We start from the raw sequence: 19,495 nt of genomic DNA, 5'->3' as shown, positions 1-19,495 counted from the left end.
AAAGACATTTTCTTTTAGATAACTAGAGTAACTGGATTTCAGAGAGGCTACTGTGAGGTTCCAGAAGTGAATCCTTGGCTCTGGCGTGTGGGGATTCTGGGGGAGTGCAAGGTTAGTGGGACTTACGGAAGTGGCTTCCTTAGTGAAAGCAGATGGACCAGAGAAAAAGCAAACATTCAAAAAGGACAAGAGAGTGGCAAGACTGTGCTAGCAAGGGACTATGAGTGGGCAAGGTCAAAGGGTTTACTTAGTAAGATATTTCACTCCAGAGAAAGAATTTTCTTTAGCACCCATGAATAGCTATAGCAATATACATACTACTTAAGTTACATTCACAATTCAGTAAAATCTTAGCAGGGTGGCAAACACCTATATTTATGCAACTTGGGAGGCAGAGGCAGGAAGACTCAGACTTGGAGACCAATCTGTGTTATGTAGCAAGGTACTGAACAAATAAACAAACAAATAAGTATAAAACAAACAAAAAATCTCAGTACTGAGTAGTCTGAGAATGTTTTAAGATGTATATTTAAATTTTTAATTTATTTTATGAGTATGGGTGCTTTGCCTGCATCTGTGCCTGTGCACCACATCTGTGCCTGATGCCCAGGGAGGCCAGAGAGTATGTCATATATGCTGGGAATGGAGTTATAAACAGCTGTCAGCCATCATGTGGGTGCTGGGAATTGAACCTGGGTCCTTTGGAAGAGCAACCAGTGCTCTTAACCACTGAGTCATCTCTGCAGCCTGAGAATGGCTTAAAGTTAAGACAGAAACTAATAGTTAAAGCTATGGATACAAACCAAATCAACTTATATGAGAGAAGAGGAAGGAAAGACAATTAAACATACCCCCACGCCTCCCAAACACACAAAGGAAAAGACAAGAAAAGTGTTAGTGAAACAAAGTTCAGAGAACAGGTAGAAAGAATGAGGCACAAAACAGGAAGAGGGGAGAGTAAGAAAGGAGGGGCTAGAAACATCCAGTTAGAAAAACCAAGATAAAGTTGATGTGCCCACCACAGTTACACATCAGCAGTTCCTGAAGTCTAGTAGAGACAGGAGGACTGCCTATACTTGGCTCATTTGTAAGCACCAGAGGGCCGGACAATGCACTTTGCACAGGGTAGATGGTATTAGACCAGGAAACAGACTCCACAGGAGTAAACTAAGTAGAGATAGAGACCTTCAAGCACTTCAGCTATTAATAAGGCTGTGGATTGTGCAGGTGGTACTGTAAAGAAGGTGAGGACAGGAGCTAATCAAATGCACTAGGGTACTGACTTTGATAAGAATCAACGGAATGAACACAGGGATGGAAGGATGACTGCATAAAGGAAGGCTGAGTATGGTCTGCTGGCTGCTTTATAACTATGACCAAGACAGGAAGATGAAGGCAGCACAGGGCACTCAGCAGTAGTAGGGTGAAGGTACCTGCTTTGTGAAAGAAGTCACAGGCTGTCTCAGAGAGGGCCAGCGAGATGTCAGGTTTGACTTAGGGAAGGGACATGGAGGACTTAAGGATTTTCACAGGCTGCTTTGGGGCATCCAATGCAGGATGGGAAACAGCAGAAAACAGCATCACAAGTCAGCTAAATGAGGACAAGAACTCAGGGAAACAAAGATGACCGCACAGCACTTCCACGGCCAGAGAGAACAGTGAGTGGTACATTGCAGGTCTTGGGATAAGAGCTGCTTTCCAGATAAAGTGATCAAGGCTCAAGGAGCTGTCCTGTGGCTGCTTGATTCCTCCGGTGACAAGGAACACTACTTTTGAAAGTAGCATTTCCATTATAGAAGAAAAAAAAGGAGGTTAAAAAAAAAAAAGATGTGGGTCCCCCCTAGAGGGAAAAGATCTGTGAATGACAGACATTTTAGTCAATTCATGCAATTGTAGAGCCAGACACTGTCAGTCAGATCTTTTCATCTGCAAAAAGAAAGGGGGCAGATGATCTTTCTTTTCCGTTGTCTAATAGTCTGTGAAATCATCTAGGCAAACCACCTCTCAAATCTTACAGAACACAACACCAACAACAAAAACGAGGCCCGAGGGATGTCTCTTACTCAAAGTAAAACAACTCGCGAGTGGAAACAGGCCCAGGTCAGATTCCTCTGGGATCCCCAGGGCCTTCAGGTTGCTCCCCAACTTTCCCTAAACTATAAAGAACATCTAGAGGCCATAGGTCCCACAGCCCGCTCAGGGACGCTAAGGGACACTCTGGGGTTCGAGGCTTCCTGGCAGCAGAGAGAACTGCCCCGTGGGGAGGGTCCGTGCGGAAAGAGTTCGGGCCTCCTTTCTCACACTTCCTTAAGACTTCGGGCCCCGGCGTGCCTGCGGCCGGCAGAGGGCGCGGGGCGGCTTCACGCTGCGCGGGGCTGGAGGGGTCGCGCTGCCCGGGGCGCGCCGTCGGAGCCAGAGGGCAGCGGGGCTCTGGGCCTGTCCGCGGAGGGGGCAGGGGTGAGGGCGGAGCCGCGAGTGGGTGGGGCGGGGCTCGAGGGCGGGGCGCTGCGGGCGGGGCACGGGGGCGGGGCCGCGAGCGGGGGGGCGGCGGCGGCGGTGGCAGCGGCGGCAGCGGCGGCGGCGGCGGCGGCGGCAGCCGTGGAGGAGGAGAACATGGCGGCCGCGGAGAGCGGCTGAAATGCCTGTTCTTCAGGCCGGGCGAGCGGGAGACTGACGCGATTCACCTCGTCCTGTCGTCCGTCGGTCGGAGCGCGGCCTCAAGCCCTTCGGCTGCAGTTCGCTGCTGTTCCCTCAAGCACAGCTTGTGCCGGGGTGGTTCTGCATCCCCCTGAAGTGGGGGGACTCCTGCTCCGGAGGAGGGGGGCCGGAGAGCCGAGGCGGCGGCGGCGGCGGCGGGCCGCCTGGGCCCCGGGGACGGGCGCCGGGCCGGAGGAGCGGCGGAGTCCGCGGCGGCGCCGCCACAGTCGCGAGTGAGCGCGGCGCCGGGGAGCGCGGCCCAGAGGCGGCGGCGGCGGAGGCAGGTGAGTGGCGGCGGCGGTGGCGGCGGTGGCGGCGGTGGCGGCGGGAGCCTCGCGGTGGGTGCAGCTGTCACGAGCCGCGCGGCCGCGGCGGCCCTAGGGGGCGGGGAGCAGCCGGCGCCCTCCGTCCTGGCTTTGCTTGCTCTGGGACCCATCTCCCGCTGCCACTTTTCTCGAGTTCCCTCGCTAGCCTGGCGCGGCTGCAGGGGGCGGAGGTCGCAGCTGTCACGGCACCAGCTGGGGGCTGCTCGGGGCGAGCGGCGCGCTGCAGAGCGCCGTCCCTGCGGCGCACTCCAGTTGCCCTAGTTAGTGGAGTGCGAGCATCCGCGGAGGGCGCGCGGCCCGGGGCCGGGTGGGGAGCGGGCGCCCGGAGCCGCCGCCGAAAGGGGGAGCCGGAAGTAGGCGCGGGCGCCCCTCGGCCCCGACGAGCAAGCACGGTGACCTTGGCCAGCCTGTCAGCCTCTCTGAATCTTGTTCACTGGGACAGCGAAATGGGGGCGACCTAGGCATGCCTTTCTGTGGGTGCAGCTTTCGACGGCCCCTTTGCCTAGCCTGGCTGCACTTGCCTTTCTCCCTTTGGGACCAGGATTTCGGAGGTAGGAATGGGCGGATAAAGGAGATTTTCCTCTTGCGGCTGGAATTTGGTCCCTTTGGAAGGTTCTGCTGAAAGGACCTAGAAAGACAAGCAGCACACGTTGGTCCAACGATTGTAGGTAGGGCTGGTTAATGGTCAGTGATGGAACTTGAGCTCTCCATAGTCGCTTGGAAGAGACTCGGAGAAACTGGACACCGGGGTCCTCGGTCCTTACCACACCTCTGCGGTGGCTCGTTTAATTTTATTTGTATATACATTAAAACAAAACAAAACAAAACAAAAAGCAGTCACTCCCATGGGCCAGACACCCTGTAGTGTGACGTTGTTAGAGGAAGACGGAGGGATTGACTGTGTGTGACAAGGACAAGCCCAGGTGCTGTGGCTGAAGAGTTTGGTAGGGAGAGAAACTTTAAGCTGGGGAGTACGTTAGCCTTTCTGGCTCCTCTATCCTTATAGAGACACTGAAGAGGCGAGGCAGGTGTCCTTGTGGAGAAGGTGACTTCTCTTTTTTCTCTTTCCAAACAGTTAAGTTTTTAAATGTGAAGTGTGATGTTGGCGAGTAAAGAGTTCGTAGGTGAATCGCTGTCCCAGCACCCGATGATTGACAAGAGAAATGATGGTGATGATTTGTGAAGCATAATGCTTTTACTTCATGAAGAAATCTTTTAAGTGTCTGCATGGCAGTCCTGCAGTGAAGCCCAGACTATGTAGTAAAGTCGTAGGGGTGGATTTCAAGGGTTAAATTTGTTTGAGGTTTGCTTCCTCGCATGGAATTGGTTGGAGGTTAGTCTTGAAGAAAAAAAAAAAAAAAAGAGTCGGCCAAAGGGGCCTCATCTAGCTTCACAGAAGCTGTGATGTAGCAGGAGTGGGGTCGGATTTCTTCATGTTGGGAATAAGGTGAAAAGAACGTATTTGCGTATTTGCTTGGGTCTTTGGCTCCCGAGCTAGAAATAGTTTTGGGTTAAAGGTAGCCATGGGATTTGATTCAGTTTCATAAATAGGCATTCCTCGAGTAATTTGTCATAAAGTAGGTAAAATGGAAGTGTTTCTACTTAATCTCTTGTACTCTGTGGAAAGGGCCAAGTTGGTTCTGTGACCTAAAGTCTGTCCTGTTTTCTTTCCATTTCTTATTCAGACTTAAGGAGCTCGAGAGAAAATCCGAGGCTCGTTGCTTGTAAGAGTCGGGTTTGCAGACATTTTATGTTAATCTATTACACGAATTTAATCCACACTGAACTTTGGTTTATAGATGCAAAGCTTAAATTTTACATAATTTACAGTTAATCTCTTCCTTATTTCTGAGAAAATTTATAGGGTTGTGTCTATAAAATTGCTTTTGTGTGTGTGGTTTAAGCCGAGGGAATGTTTTTAGATCTACAATTTTGGCTAAGCGGTTTTATTGAGAGAAAATAAAAACTCTACGGAACTAATGACGATTGTTCACTTTAACCGGGATTATCTAGACAATGCATTTCTTTCTCCTGCTTTCTGACAACATTTGATTTTATTTCTCCCTCAATTCCAGGATTTTATTTCTAGAAATTTTGGCTGGAATCAGAAGCAGCAGTTTGTATAATCCTGAGAGCTTGCTTATACCAGGAAGCAGTAAGGGCAACCTGAGGTGGGGGTGACGGGAAGACACTGCTACTACTAAAGACGTTTCTTTGACTGCTACAGGAGTTAGGGTCACAGTATATATGTATATATGTATGTGTGTGTGTAATACATACATATATATTTTTTTTTTTGCTGAATTTCCCATTTTTGCATATGTGTTGATCTTTTGGTGGGCAGAGGATTAGGTAGCTATAGTGCTGACTGGTGTATACTGTAAAACTGTTGGCAAAATGTCATGCTTCTAACTCTATAGGAAAGGGTGGTACACAGGTCTAAATAACTTAAATGTGTTGTTCCCAGGATGGAATGTTCTCTTCATGTCCTCTTGATCCTGTTAATCCAGGGAGCGATCTTCACCAGGACTTAATGTTGAGTAATCGAGGGTGGTGGAGAGGCGCTGAAAGGCGGGTCGGGAGAAAGGGAGAGAGAGTGAGGATGTCGGGCATCCCTGGGAAAAGCTGTTTCCAATCAGGCTCTGGACCAGGTGCTACTAATTGTTTTTCAAGGACATTTAGCTCTCCTTGTTCAGTTGTCACCGGCTTCACATGCCTTCTCTTGGGGCAACAGCGCCTCTGTTTCTTGTTTCAGTTTGCTGTACTTTCTGCCAAGGAGTCCAAGTTGTTTGTTGTGTTGCATTTCTTTACAGAGTTGGCTGGCCTTAAGCTATGGTCCATCTTAGGTTTCATTTTAGGCAAGTATGGAGTTCAACCTAAGTATACAAGACTCAGTAGTTTCTAGGTTATGAATAGAGGTCCCTAGGATGCTCATTATGGTCTTGGCATTGATAATCACAGTCATTCTCAGAGGGCTAGCTTTTACTTTCCTGGCAGAGGTTCAAAAATCATTGTGGTGGGTGCTTTGCTGCGTTACCTGCAAACTCTAGATGCTCACATGGGTGTGGGGTTGGATGGAATACTCTGGCTTCAGGAGCTGGATGACAGAGCCCTAGATCTGGTCCAGGTTACAGAACTGTACAGAATTTTATGCTTCTCCTCATTTGTATAGATTTGACCCTACGAATAGAATAGACTAGAGACCACAGGAACAGATTCCTTCATTGCTCTGTCACATTAACCAATCATTTTCTCTTTTGTCATTGGCCACTGAGGATAAATAGACCTTGTGGGCTCTTTCTTTCTCTCTTTCTCTCTTTCTCTCTTCCTCTCTTCCTCTCTTCCTCTCTTCCTCTCTTTCTTTCCTTCCTTCTTTCCTTCTTTTTCTCTTTCTTTCTTTCTTAACATAGGAAGTGATGTGTAGGCATCTTAAGCTTTAAATTTTAGTTAGACTGTATGCCTATTCCTTATTATATGGTGTTGGGTTATAAAATAGCCTGGTGGCAGCTGGGTACTATTCTTAGTTACTTAATTTAAGGATATATAACCTTTTTTTCCTATAACCTAGTGTAGTTTTGGAAATGGCTTGTGACTGTGTGGTATTTGAGTTACTGCAGAGCATAGAAATCATTATTTTATATTTTCCGGGACATACTGCTTAATGTAGTAGGTCATTATTAAACACTAACACCAATGTGTAAGTCTTCCACTAGTGCAAGCTAAAGAGGTTGCATCCTGGTTCCCTCCATGAACCCATCCATAGCAGAGTATTTTATTTATTTTGTGATAAGGAGAGTTAAACCCAGGGCCCTTTGAATGCTCGGCAGGCCACTTATCGCTCAGCTGAGCCCCCAGTTCTTTCTCACTTGGATTTTGACACAGTAGTGCTGAGTTGCCCAGGCTGTGTCAAAGTTTCAGTCTTTCTGCCTCAGCCTCCTAGTACCCAGGGTTACAGAGGTGACATCGCTGTGCTCAGATCACAGAACAGTACTTCTGAGATTCTCTAAAGTGACAGGCTTCCTTAGTGTAGGAATCACATTTAACGGTAAGTAACTTATGCCAGAATAGACACTGTCGTTCTTTGAGGTGAAAGTAATCAATCTAGTCCTGCTCACCTTTTGTTCTTCTAACACACACACACACACACACACACACACACACACACACACACACACATTTTAATGAGGAGGGGAGGGACATGGATAGTATTGAGTGACCCTGGAATCTTATCGCTAGGAACAGAGATCAGACTGATAAGAATAGATGCCAGAATAAAGATGTAATCCCACCATCAGAGTCAGAATCCTAACAGCAGATTCTCCAACTCTCCCACAGTGATGCCTTAAAAAACAAACAACCAACCAACCAAACACAAGCAAACACTTGTTTATGTGCGTGTGTGTGTTTGGCCACACTCATGTCATAGCACACGTGTCTAAATCAGAGGACAGCTTTTGGGAGTGGGTTCTTTCCTCCTGCCATGTGAGTTTCAGAGATTGGACTTGGGTCCTGTGGCTTCTCAGCCAGCATCTTTACTGACCAAATCATCTCATTGACCCAGGTCCTATATTTTTATCCATTTTGTTTGTAGCTTTTTACCTATCAGTTTGTAATTTTGAGGCAATTTTAAGGTTGTTTTAGAAATTGAACCTTGACTTTTGTCAGAGGGGTTGTTAGGTCGTGGCTCTTCCAGATTCCGAGCTTCTGCAACCTTAGGTATTTAAACCTTAGGTTTTCATATTTAAAATTGGAACAATGTACTCAATTTCATATTATTGCACTTTTAAAAATGAAGCTAAGTAGCATTGTTTAGCTGTGATCTGGCACATAGTAAGCATCAGTTTGTTAGCAAGTGGACATTCCACTCCCAACCCATCACCAAGGCTCTCACTCTTTCCTTCATGATTTTTTGTATGTTCTTTTATTTTTTTCTGGTTGAATAGTCTGATCCCCGGCCATTTGACCCTGTGTGGAGCAATGGGAGTCACTGTGAAGGTCTGAGCTTCTTTGCCATCAAGTGAGCTATTGGTCAGATTTCATTTTTCTTTTTGTGCTAAAATTATCATTTATGTTTAGAGCTATTTGCCTTGCATTTTTGTCTTTCTAATTTATTCTACACATAGTGTACTGGCTGGTTTTATGTGTCAACTTGACACAGGTTGGGGTTATCACAGAGAAAGGAGCTTCAGTTGGGGAAATGCCTCCATGAGATCCAGCTGTGGGGTATTTTCTCAATTAGTGATCAAGGGGGGAAGGCCCCTTGTGGGTGGACCATCTCTGGGCTGGTAGTCTTGGGTTCTATAAGGGAGCAGGCTGAGCCAGGAGTGGTGGTACATGACTTTAATCTCAGCACTTGGGAGGCAGAGGCAGGCTGATTTCTGAGTTCAAGGCCAGCCTATTGGTCTGCAAAGTGAGTTCCAGGACAGCCAGGGCTACACAGAGAAACCCTGTCTCAAAAAACAAAAAAACAAAACAAACAAACAAACAAAAGAGCAGGCTGAGCAAGCCAGGGGAAGCAAGCAAACATTCTTCCATGGCCTCTGCATCAGCTCCTGCTTCCTAACCTGCTTGAGTTCCAGTCCTGATTTCTTTCAGTGATGAACAACAATATGGAAATGTAAGCTGAATAAACCCTTTCCTCCCCAACTGCTTCTTGGTCATGATGTTTGTGCAGGAATAGAAAGCCTGACCAAAAAAAAAAAAAAAGAAAGAAAAGAAAAGAAAAAAAAAAAAAAAGAAAGCCTGACTAAGACACATAGCTACTGGGGAAAAAATCCTTTCTAAATGTCATTTGATGTTTTTCGTGAAGTTTACAAATTTATCAAACCCTAAAATGTTTAAGTGGAGTCTTTTATTTCCCATTCCAGAAAATCTGCTGTAGATAATGTCAGAAATGCTTTATAACCTGCAAAGTACTACATAAGTGAAGAAAGCGTTTAATCTCCCAGAGTCCAGTTTGGAGGACACAGTAAGACCCTGTCTTAAAAAATAGTCACCTGAGAGAAATCCTGTTTTGGAAAAAAAAAAAAAAGTCACCTCTAGGAATGTTGCTTCTTAGCTTACCTGTTTCATTTTCTTTTTCTTTTTTTAAAGATTTATTTATTATTGTATGTAAGTACACTGTAGCTGTCTTCAGACACACCAGAAGAGGGCGGCAGATCTCATTACGTTGTGAGCCACCATGTGGTTGCTGGGATTTGAACTCAGGACTCAGAAGAGCAGTCAGTGCTCTTAACCACTGAGCCTTCTCTCCAGCCTCTCATTTTCTTTACTTAAATTGTGTCTCCTTTTCTTTTATGTTCTCTTGATATTCAAAAACAGTGTCAGAGCTGGTCTATTACAGCTGGTCTCCACTCCATAAGCATCACTCACTTTTCTGCATAGTCCCTCCTTCTTTCTTTCCCTGCCTCCTTCACTCCCTCCCTAATCAAACTAGTATATCCTGGAGGTTGCAGGGACCACAGCATTCAGAGTAGAAGAGCTTTAAGGGTTATTTAGAACAATCTCTGTAACATTATAGAGGAGATAACTAGGTTCAGGCTAAAGATTTTGGCTACTGAGATTTAAAACTTTAGGAATTCTAGTAAACTTTGAAGTAATCTCTGAGCTAACGAAGGAAGTCAGCCCAGGGTTATCCTTAGATCAGCCAGGCATTTATAGAGACCACCCAGAAGGGGTAGTGATGTAGCTTAGTGGTGAGTGCTCACCTAGCTCACCTGAGACCTTATGTTCATTCTCCATCACTGGTCAGGATGAATAAAGAAAACATTTTTAAACAATTTTAAAACATTTTTTAAAAATTTAAAAAATATTTGTGTATTGAATATGTATAGGGTTTTTTTTGGTCATCATTCTTTAAATAATACTGTATGATAAAATTTCAAGCCTTAATATTGTATTAGGGTTTGTAAGTAATCTAGTAGTCCTTTAGAGTGTACAAGGTTAGGGATAGAGGTTATGTGGAGACACTATGTCATTTTATGTAAGGCACTTGGACACCCATATATTGTGATATCTCCATATGTTTCTGAAATCAGTCTCTCATAAATACCAAGAGACAACTTTATTTTAACAAGGAAGTAATTAAGACCATTTCCTCTCAAAAATTTCAAAAAGTATTTGGAGAGGAATACCTGCTTTTCTTGTATTGCTCTCATTCAGAATTAACAAATATTTATTAAGTGTTGTTTCTGAGCCAGGTATTATGCTAACTCTACAAACCACATTTTATAAACGAGGAAATAAGCTTCAGGGAAGTTAAGTGGCCAGTGTAAGATCACACGGCTTGTAGGTATTAGGATGGCATTGGAGCCATGGATGGCTGACTGGAAGTCCCATTCATACCTTTAAACTGGCCTCTATCCAAGAGTGCTTGCCACACTTGGCTACATTAGAGCCAGCCCTCCTTTCTGGACTTTGGGTTCCATACAGACACTGTAAGACTCCTGCAACTTTATTTCTTTCTGGTAACCTAGGTACCATGTATAGTGAAAGTGTGGCTTTAAGATTCTTTGCTCTCTGGTCTCACCTTTGTACTTTAGTAATGTTGATTCTTTTGTGCTTCTGTCCAGAGAAGCTTATCTTTGAATGGCTGGTTTTGGATTCTTAGCAATAAAATTCTGCCTCTTAAGTTTTGATAGTGTTTAAATAAAGCTTAAGTTATTTCCTTTTGTTTGGAACAAATTGTTTGATCATTCTCTGTGTTTGCAGTGTGTTTTAGGTGGTCATCTTACTCTGTTTTAATATATTGTATCTTAAAATTTTGGTTTGCCTATATGGTTGAAATCTTTACATACTTATATTATCAGTCATAGATTTCATTGTTTGTATGTATATATTTAAATATATCACATTGTATTTGATCAGATAGTTGAAAGATAAAATGCCCTTGTTTTTTGAAATGTATAATACTGGCTTTACTTTGGTAAGTTTGTTTGGAGGAAATCAGGGAAAAGTTATTTGCTCTACAAATTCCTGGCTATACTTCGGGAATACTTAGACTTTAGATGGCACAGGAAGTCGGTAATTGGTTCTAAGTAGCACTGAAGCTACAAGAGTACCTGGTTCAAGGTGCTGTGCTGTTAAAAGATAAGGAAGTAAAACGGTAAGATACAGATCCTATTCTCAAGGTGATTATGAGCTAGGAGAAGTGATAAGAAAACACATGTACCTGTAATATTAATTAAATGTGATGCATGCTGCGAGAGACATGCTGGGACAGCTGTGTGCTTGAGGATCCAGGGAGAGAGAGCAAGAGAGCAGTTATCTCATTTGAGAGAGAGATCAGGCAGTTTTCATGGTGGACATGCACTGAAACCTGGGCTTGCTTTCTGTAAGGGTGGGATGAAGAGGGCAGTGTTCTCAGAAAGATAGAACGGACAAGCAGCAAAGGCAGGGAAGTTGGGTTTCTTAGCAAGTGACAAAGGTGACTGTGTGGAGACAGGAGAACATCAAACTAAGTGAGAGTGGAAGCAGACTTCAAACTGAAGTCATGTGATGCTGACGGACATTTAATGGCAGAGGTAGTGGGAACAGTATGTAGTAAGTATGTAGCTCATAGTGGGAACAGTATGTAGCGAGTATGTAGATCATAGTGGGAACAGTATGTAGTAAGTATGTAGCTCATAGTGGGAACAGTATGTAGTGAGTGTGTAGATCATAGTGGGAACAGTATGTAGTGAGTGTGTAGATCATAGTGGGAACAGTATGTAGTGAGTGTGTAGATCATAGTGGGAACAGTATGTGGTGAGTGTGTAGATCATAGTGGGAACAGTATGTAGTGAGTGTGTAGATCATAGTGGGAACAGTATGTAGTGAGTGTGTAGATCAAAGTGGGAACAGTATGTAGTGAGTATGTAGATCATAGTGGGAACAGTATGTAGCGAGTGTGTAGATCATAGTGGGAACAGTATGTAGTGAGTGTGTAGATCAAAGTGGGAACAGTATGTAGTGAGTGTGTAGATCAAAGTGGGAACAGTATGTAGTGAGTGTGTAGATCAAAGTGGGAACAGTATGTAGTGAGTGTGTAGATCATAGTGGGAACAGTATGTAGTGAGTGTGTAGATCAAAGTGGGAACAGTATGTAGTGAGTATGTAGATCATAGTGGGAACAGTATGTAGTGAGTGTGTAGATCATAGTGGGAACAGTATGTAGTGAGTATGTAGATCATAGTGGGAACAGTATGTAGTGAGTGTGTAGATCATAGTGGGAACAGTATGTAGTGAGTATGTAGATCATAGTGGGAACAGTATGTAGTGAGTGTGTAGATCATAGTGGGAACAGTATGTAGTGAGTGTGTAGATCAAAGTGGGAACAGTATGTAGTGAGTGTGTAGATCATAGTGGGAACAGTATGTAGCGAGTGTGTAGATCATAGTGGGAACAGTATGTAGTAAGTATGTAGCTCATAGTGGGAACAGTATGTAGTGAGTGTGTAGATCATAGTGGGAACAGTATGTAGTGAGTGTGTAGATCATAGTGGGAACAGTATGTAGTGAGTGTGTAGATCATAGTGGGAACAGTATGTAGTGAGTGTGTAGATCAAAGTGGGAACAGTATGTAGTGAGTGTGTAGATCATAGTGGGAACAGTATGTAGTGAGTGTGTAGATCATAGTGGTAACAGTATGTAGTGAGTGTGTAGATCATAGTGGGAACAGTATGTAGTGAGTGTGTAGATCATAGTGGGAACAGTATGTAGCGAGTGTGTAGATCAAAGTGGGAACAGTATGTAGTGAGTGTGTAGATCATAGTGGGAACAGTATGTAGTGAGTGTGTAGATCATAGTGGGAACAGTATGTAGTGAGTGTGTAGATCAAAGTGGGAACAGTATGTAGTGAGTATGTAGATCATAGTGGGAACAGTATGTAGCGAGTGTGTAGATCAAAGTGGGAACAGTATGTAGCGAGTGTGTAGATCATAGTGGGAACAGTATGTAGCGAGTGTGTAGATCAAAGTGGGAACAGTATGTAGCGAGTATGTAGATCATAGTGGGAACAGTATGTAGTGAGTGTGTAGATCATAGTGGGAACAGTATGTAGTGAGTGTGTAGATCATAGTGGGAACAGTATGTAGTGAGTGTGTAGATCTGGATGAGAATGAGAAATGTCAGTTTTCCAAATTCATATGGATCTTTTCTTGGCAGGTTTTTATATCCCAAATTTTATATTTTTATAATTTTTGAAATGATTCCATATGTAAGGTTTACCACACTGGGAACATTTTCACTCATTTTTATGTATACTTAAAAACAGATCATGAGGTTTTTGAAATGAAGTTAGTATAAAATCTTTTTAACTGCCTTATATTTTTTAAAATAGCTATTCTTTTAGACAGTGTATTATCATATGGTATTTTAAAAATTATTATCCTTTTATTTTTTGTTGTGCATGGGTATTTTGCCTGCATATATATCTGTGTGTACCTACCCACCATATGCATTCCTGAAACACTCAGAGACCAGAAGATGGTGTGCAACAAGAGTTACAGATAGTTGTTACCTGCCTGCCATGTGGGTGCAGGGAATTGAACCAGGGTCTCTCTGGAAGAGCCCTCAGTGCTCTTAGCCATGCCACCATCTCTCTACCCTTGACTTTTTATCTATCTATTTATCTATTTACTTTTGGCATTTTGAGACAGGGTTTCACTGTGTAGCACTGGCTGGCCTGGAACTTTGTAGCCCAAGCTGGCTTAAACTCACTGTGCTGCCTCTCCTGAGTGCTAGGATCAAAGGCATGCACCACCATGCTGAGCTCATTTGACATTTTCAAACTGATACAGTAGAGTTGTTTTTCATTGCAAGGATGCCCTTTCCTTGTCTACATGCATCTGATTGTATAATAGAGATTGATCATACAAGTTGGAAACCCCCAGCTCTCAATATTCTTCACTATTTATTTATGCCCTACTGTGTCCCAGGAAGGATTTAAGGCGGGCCATGCTGTTAAGACTTGGTTCAGGAAGTCAAGGTACTCGCTGCCAAACATGACAACCTGATCTTAATCCCAGGGGCCCACATGGTGGAAGAAGAGACCCGACCTCCTCAGAGTATCTCCTGACCTGCACCCGACCCTGTGACGTGGGCACACACAAACATATACACAAGTGCTCTTGAAAGAAGAGCCTTGGACCTTGTTACAGCTGTGTGTATCCAACCAATGCCCTTAGCCAGGTGTAAGTTGAAAGAATAGTGTTGGGTTTTTTTGCCAAACTGGTAGCATTTTAGGTCTGCTTACATTGCAGTTGGAAGGTTGTTCAAGGGAAATTGATTGTAAGGAGCTAGTAAAGAGTCTTGGATGGAGGTGCTGATGTGGATCAGTGTTTCTACAGTCAGACCTTTATCACTGTTTGGAAGATGTTAGAGGTCAGTGGGCAAGCTCTTTCACTTTCTGTCTTTGTGATGTCGTGCACATTAGGGAGGCCTGGATAAAGGGAACCTTGGATTTATAATTTTACAAGGTAGATGTAGACTCCCAACACCACTTTGTATTGCAGTGGTCACCATGCAGCTCTGTATTTCATAGAGATTACTTGGTTACCTTTAGGCAAAAGACTTAAGTGAGCATTGTCTAACTTGATGGTGGCTTCATCCACAAAAAGTCAACTACCATTTACTGACGTTTTCTGTAATACCTGGTTATGTGGGGTATGTAGTCCTGCAAATGAGCACATTGGGTCTGCCCCTTTGCGACAGCAACTCTTTCTTAAAAGCAACTCAAGAAGTAATTACCTTTTGGAAGAAAACAGAGTTCAGTGCTGAAGAGAGGATATTGGAAATGGTGTATGGAAGCACGTCCGTCCTGTTGGGTTTAATTGCTGGTAATGATGAGTGTTAATTTGAAGAACTTTTTTACATGAACACTTGAATTCATGAACGAAGTTTTCTAACCTGTATAAAAACCCCGTAAAAGAGACATTTTAGTGGTTTTGAGCCCATCTGCTGAAAATATAAAAAGGTAATTTTATCTGATTAGCTTGTAAGAACAACTGATTGCCATCAGGAAATATGGAAATGCAGTAGCTGAATTTTAGCAAAAAGCCTTTGCATAAATGGTGAGTGAAATTGCAATTGAATATCATGTTTTATTCAGTGAAACCAGTAATGGAGTTCTTTTTGGGTTTTATTCATCTTTGCAAAGTATGTTTTTCAGCTGTGCTAACTATTAAAACCAAGCAAAATAGTTATTTATTATAAACACAAACTGAATTTAGGACTAGAGCCTCAAGCTGTAGTATTTAAAAAATTATGAATGCAAGATTACCCCCCTCCCCATGTTTAAGTTGCAGTACTGTCAAAAAGTAGTGGAATTGGTGATAGCATTTATTAAAAAGGGACGACATAGCTTTTATGAATCAATGAGTAAAATAATTGTTTAAAATTGTTTAGTTTGTTGTAATTGATGATTCTTAAATTTATACTTTATATATGTCATAAAGCACATAATTTATCAGCTTTGTGTACAGTGTGTATAAATCATAAGTATACATATGCCTGATTTGCTGTTAAAAAACTCTAAAGCCATGGGATAAATGATAAAAATTGTTACCACTATTCCACAGTAGAGGTTAATGTAGAGTTCATGGGCTAATAGCCTCTAGATTGGCTTTTAGTCTGTAAACACTTCATATGTAAAATTCTGTGAGGTTATCATTTCTCTGGGAGAAGGTCTACATATCTCACCCAATTCCAGAAAGGATCCATCATCCCCTGTGTAGCTGAGGACAGGGACCTCAATAACACTATTCATCCAGTTTTACCCTGTTGCCAAGTTGAATGGATGTATCTGATGTCATTATTCAAGCCCGCAGTATGACTGGTTTTGCAGTTTTTCCATTTTGCAATAGATGTGATTGCAGAGGCCTTTGGCCTTTACAGGTGTTTGAGCTCTGTTGCACAACTGCCCGGCTCTACATTATTTGGTTTCTTTTATATATAATTTTTCCTTCAAGCCCTTCTTCCCAATTTCACAAAAATATGAATGAGGATATAGGTTGTGTGTGTGTGTGTGTGATGGGTGTGGTGTGTGTGTGTGTGTGTGTGATGGGTGTGGTGTGTGTGTGTGTGTGTGAGATGGGTGTGGTGTGTGTGTGTGTGTGTATGTGTGTGTGTGAGATGGGTGGTGTGTGTGTGTGTGTGTGTGTGAGATGGGTGTGGTGTGGTGTGTGTGTGTGTGTGTGTGTGTGTGTGTCTAGGCAGTTCTACTGAATGGGTTGGGATTCAGAATTGCTTGTTTAAATACCTATTAGCCCCTGAATCTCAGCCATACTAGAGTTTCTCGACTGATTTGACATACTAAAAGCTTTCTGAGTGTATGGGCCCATTACTTTGTCCCTTCTTTCTCACTGTAATTTTAATTCAGGTCTACTTAACAAATGTAGTATTAAAGTGGTTCTATAATCCAAAGTGAATTTCTTCTGTTTTTTTTTCTTTATTTTATTTTCAAAATACTTATTTAGGGCCAGAGAGATGGCTCAGCAGTTTAGAGCATCGGCTGCTCTTTCAAAGGGCTCAGGTTTGGTTCCCAGCACCTCCATGGTAGCTCGCAACTGTCTGTGACTCCTGATTCTAGAAATGCAGTGCCCTCTCCTGGCTTCCACCAAGCATCAAGCACACACATTGTAGGTACATTTTCATGCAGGCAAAACACTCACACACATAAAATAAAAATAACTTAAATAAAACGATTTTTGTGTGTATGTGTTGTGTGCCATATGTACATGTGGCACATGGAGTACATGTATGCCTGTGTATCCGTGTGGTGACCAGAGGGCTCATTCCAGGAGTTGGCTTTCTCTTTCCATCACGTGGGTCCCAGGAGTGGAACCCAGGTGATTAGACATACTAAGTACTTTGGCCTACTGAGACATCTTGCCAGCACCTCTTTTAGTTTTTGCTAAATTTTACTGTAAAATGATCATCCTGGTATTTTGGGGGGGCATGTGCATGATGTTCCTGTATGTGAGTGCATATATGTATATACACATGCATCTGTGTGTGTGTGTGTGTGTGTGTGTGTGTGTGTGTGTGTGTACAGGGTATGCATATAAATGCCAGAAGCTAGGAGTTGATGTCTGGTGTTTTTCTTGATCAACCTCCAACTCTTTATAAATTGAGACAGGATTTCTCAGAGCTCTTGGCCAGCCTGGCTTTCTTCCACAGGCCTCCCTCCCCACCTGGTGTTTACATGGGTGCTCAGGATTCTGGTACCCGTGCTTGGCTTTTACCTACTGAGCCACTCCCTGGCCCCTATCATTCTAACATTTACTTGTTCTGTATTACTTTACTAAAAAGCCTTCCAAGGTCCTCATTACTATTAAAATAAAGTTGTTCCATAGCCTATCACTTAAACCTTTCCAGTGTCTGGCACCAATCTGTTCCCTGGCTTTATTTTCAATTAGTGTTCTGCAATAGACTAAAATAAAACTGTTGGCTTATTGTTCCCTAAATATCCTTTTTCTTTATGCAGAATAGTTTCCCTCATTCTAGAACTATACCTATTCTTTAAAACTTCACTCAGATTTCTCAGTTCTTGTCAATTTAAAGGTAGCATGTTCCTTCTGTGAACTCTTTTTGCTTTTCTTATTCATTTGATTATATATGTGTGTGTGTGTGTGTGTGTGTGTGTGTGTATTTTGTATGAATTGTTTTGCATATTCTGTTACCCATAGTATGGTATAAAATGAGCAAAAAGGTTCATGTTTTATATTTTGTCCTCTGTGATGTCTTAGGCTCAGTAAAAAATTAGCAAAAGACACTGATTAACTCACAATGCTGTTTGTGAATGTACTTAAAGAATGTGTGTGTATGGTTTGAATACTCATAGATTATATATTCTAGGTCTCAAGATGTATAGTGAATTGAAAATAGAATATTACACAGAGAACATGTTCTAAAGTATAAAACATTGACTATAAAGAGTTATGCTGAAATGCCAGTAATAGCTGTATGTGGTAATACATACTGTTGCTTAGGAGGCTGAGACAAGAAGATTTTAAGTTTGAAGCTAGCCTGGGCAACTAAGCAAAACCTTTTCTTGATATTTTTTAAAAGGTGGTAGTGGCTAGACAGATAGCTCATTGGCAGAATACTTGCCTAACCATGTATTAGGCCTTGGATTCAATTGTTAGAATTGCTGCTCAAACTTGAAAACCAAAGAAAAAGGAATCTGAGATAGCCTGGTAAGTTATTTTTAGTATAGAGCTACCCTTGTCATGGCTGAGCAAACAAACTTGTGCTCCCTTCTGCCTCTGTCCGTAGAGGCGCTGGGGGAAAACATCCTATGATCTTGATCATTACTACTTTTCTGGTTTTGTTTGTTTGTTTGTTTAAACATGTTCTTTACACGGGAAGTTTTTTTCTTATTGAACACCCATAGTAATAGGAGGCACCAAAAGTTGTTCTCCAAGTTCCTCTCCATCAGGAAGGTTATAATGAGGCCTGGAGACATGGCTCAGTGGCTGAGTGGCTGGTTTCTCTTCCAGATGACCTGGATTCAACTTCTAGCACCCATATGGCAACTAACACCCATCTGTGACTGCCATTCTGCTCAGTGGCTCTGATGCCCTCTTCTGGCCACCAAGGGCACCAGGCATACTTATGGTACACAGACATAGATACAGATAAAGCATCTATATGCATAACATAAAAATAAATAAATCTTTAAAAAAACCAAAAAGATTATAATTTCTATAAGGCGGTCTCTTCTGTCTTAAACTATATACAAATTAGAAAAAATAAAACAGTGCAAACATGTCTCATGGGAGTATGTATTTCAACATGCACATGTTTAGCACTTGCTTGAAAATTATTGTTGTTGGCTTGTTTCTATTTTTACCTGTAATCTGTCCCTCTAGCCCAATTGTAAATTACAAAGGGGAGAGATGATTTCTCTACTAGTCTGTACTCTAGTGCTTTCAGAGTTCTCTACTCATAGTGTGTATTTATAAAGCTGTCACGATGGTGCTTGGAGACTGGCACTTCCTGCAGGAAGTGGATGTGAGTTAGAATTGGTAGGATTTGGAAGGATGCTTATGGCATTGTTCCATGGTACATGAAAATGGGGTTGATATGTAGGCAGATAATGAAGCTTCAATGTATATTTTCTGGAACATGAAATAGCTTCTTTGGTTATTGTGGCTTTTCCCAAAATGACACGTTACTTCCTTAGGTAGTCATAGAGTGCTGCATAAGGGGTCAGAAAATCCAGACAGAAGACATAAGTGAGCAGAGGATGGCTTTGCTTGCCAGACCAATAACTAACTTACTATCTATCTATCTATCTATCTATCTATCTATCTATCTATCTATCGCTAATGAGTACACTGTAGCTGTCTTCAGACACACCAGAAGAGGGCATCAGATCTCATTACAGATGGTTGTGAGCCACCATGTGGTTGCTGGGACTCGAATACAGGACCTCGGGAAGAGCAGTCAGTGCTCTTAACCACTGAGCCATCTCTCCAGCTTCAGAACTAA

At 42.8% G+C, this 19,495-nt stretch overlaps 1 protein-coding gene across 5 annotated transcripts in view; it reads left to right on the top strand.

The window, feature by feature from the left end:
* Positions 1–2,546: 2,546 nt before the first annotated feature.
* Ncoa1 (nuclear receptor coactivator 1) overlaps positions 2,547–19,495 on the top strand; it is a 229,845-nt gene continuing 212,896 nt past the window's right edge. For 2 of the 5 annotated variants that reach the window (XM_006515005.4, XM_030246597.1), the window contains exon 1: positions 2,547–2,981. The gene's annotated coding sequence lies outside the window, so the exon portion shown is untranslated. Of the gene's footprint in view, positions 2,982–3,026; positions 3,575–19,495 lie in introns of those variants that run through there. The other 3 variants (XM_030246598.1, NM_010881.2, XM_006515007.4) reach the window with 3 other exon arrangements.

The sequence above is a fragment of the Mus musculus genome, chromosome 12, assembly GCF_000001635.26.
Source record: "Mus musculus strain C57BL/6J chromosome 12, GRCm38.p6 C57BL/6J".
In the NCBI taxonomy this organism is placed as follows: domain Eukaryota; kingdom Metazoa; phylum Chordata; class Mammalia; order Rodentia; family Muridae; genus Mus; species Mus musculus.
This window is presented reverse-complemented; position numbering and strand designations above follow the sequence as displayed.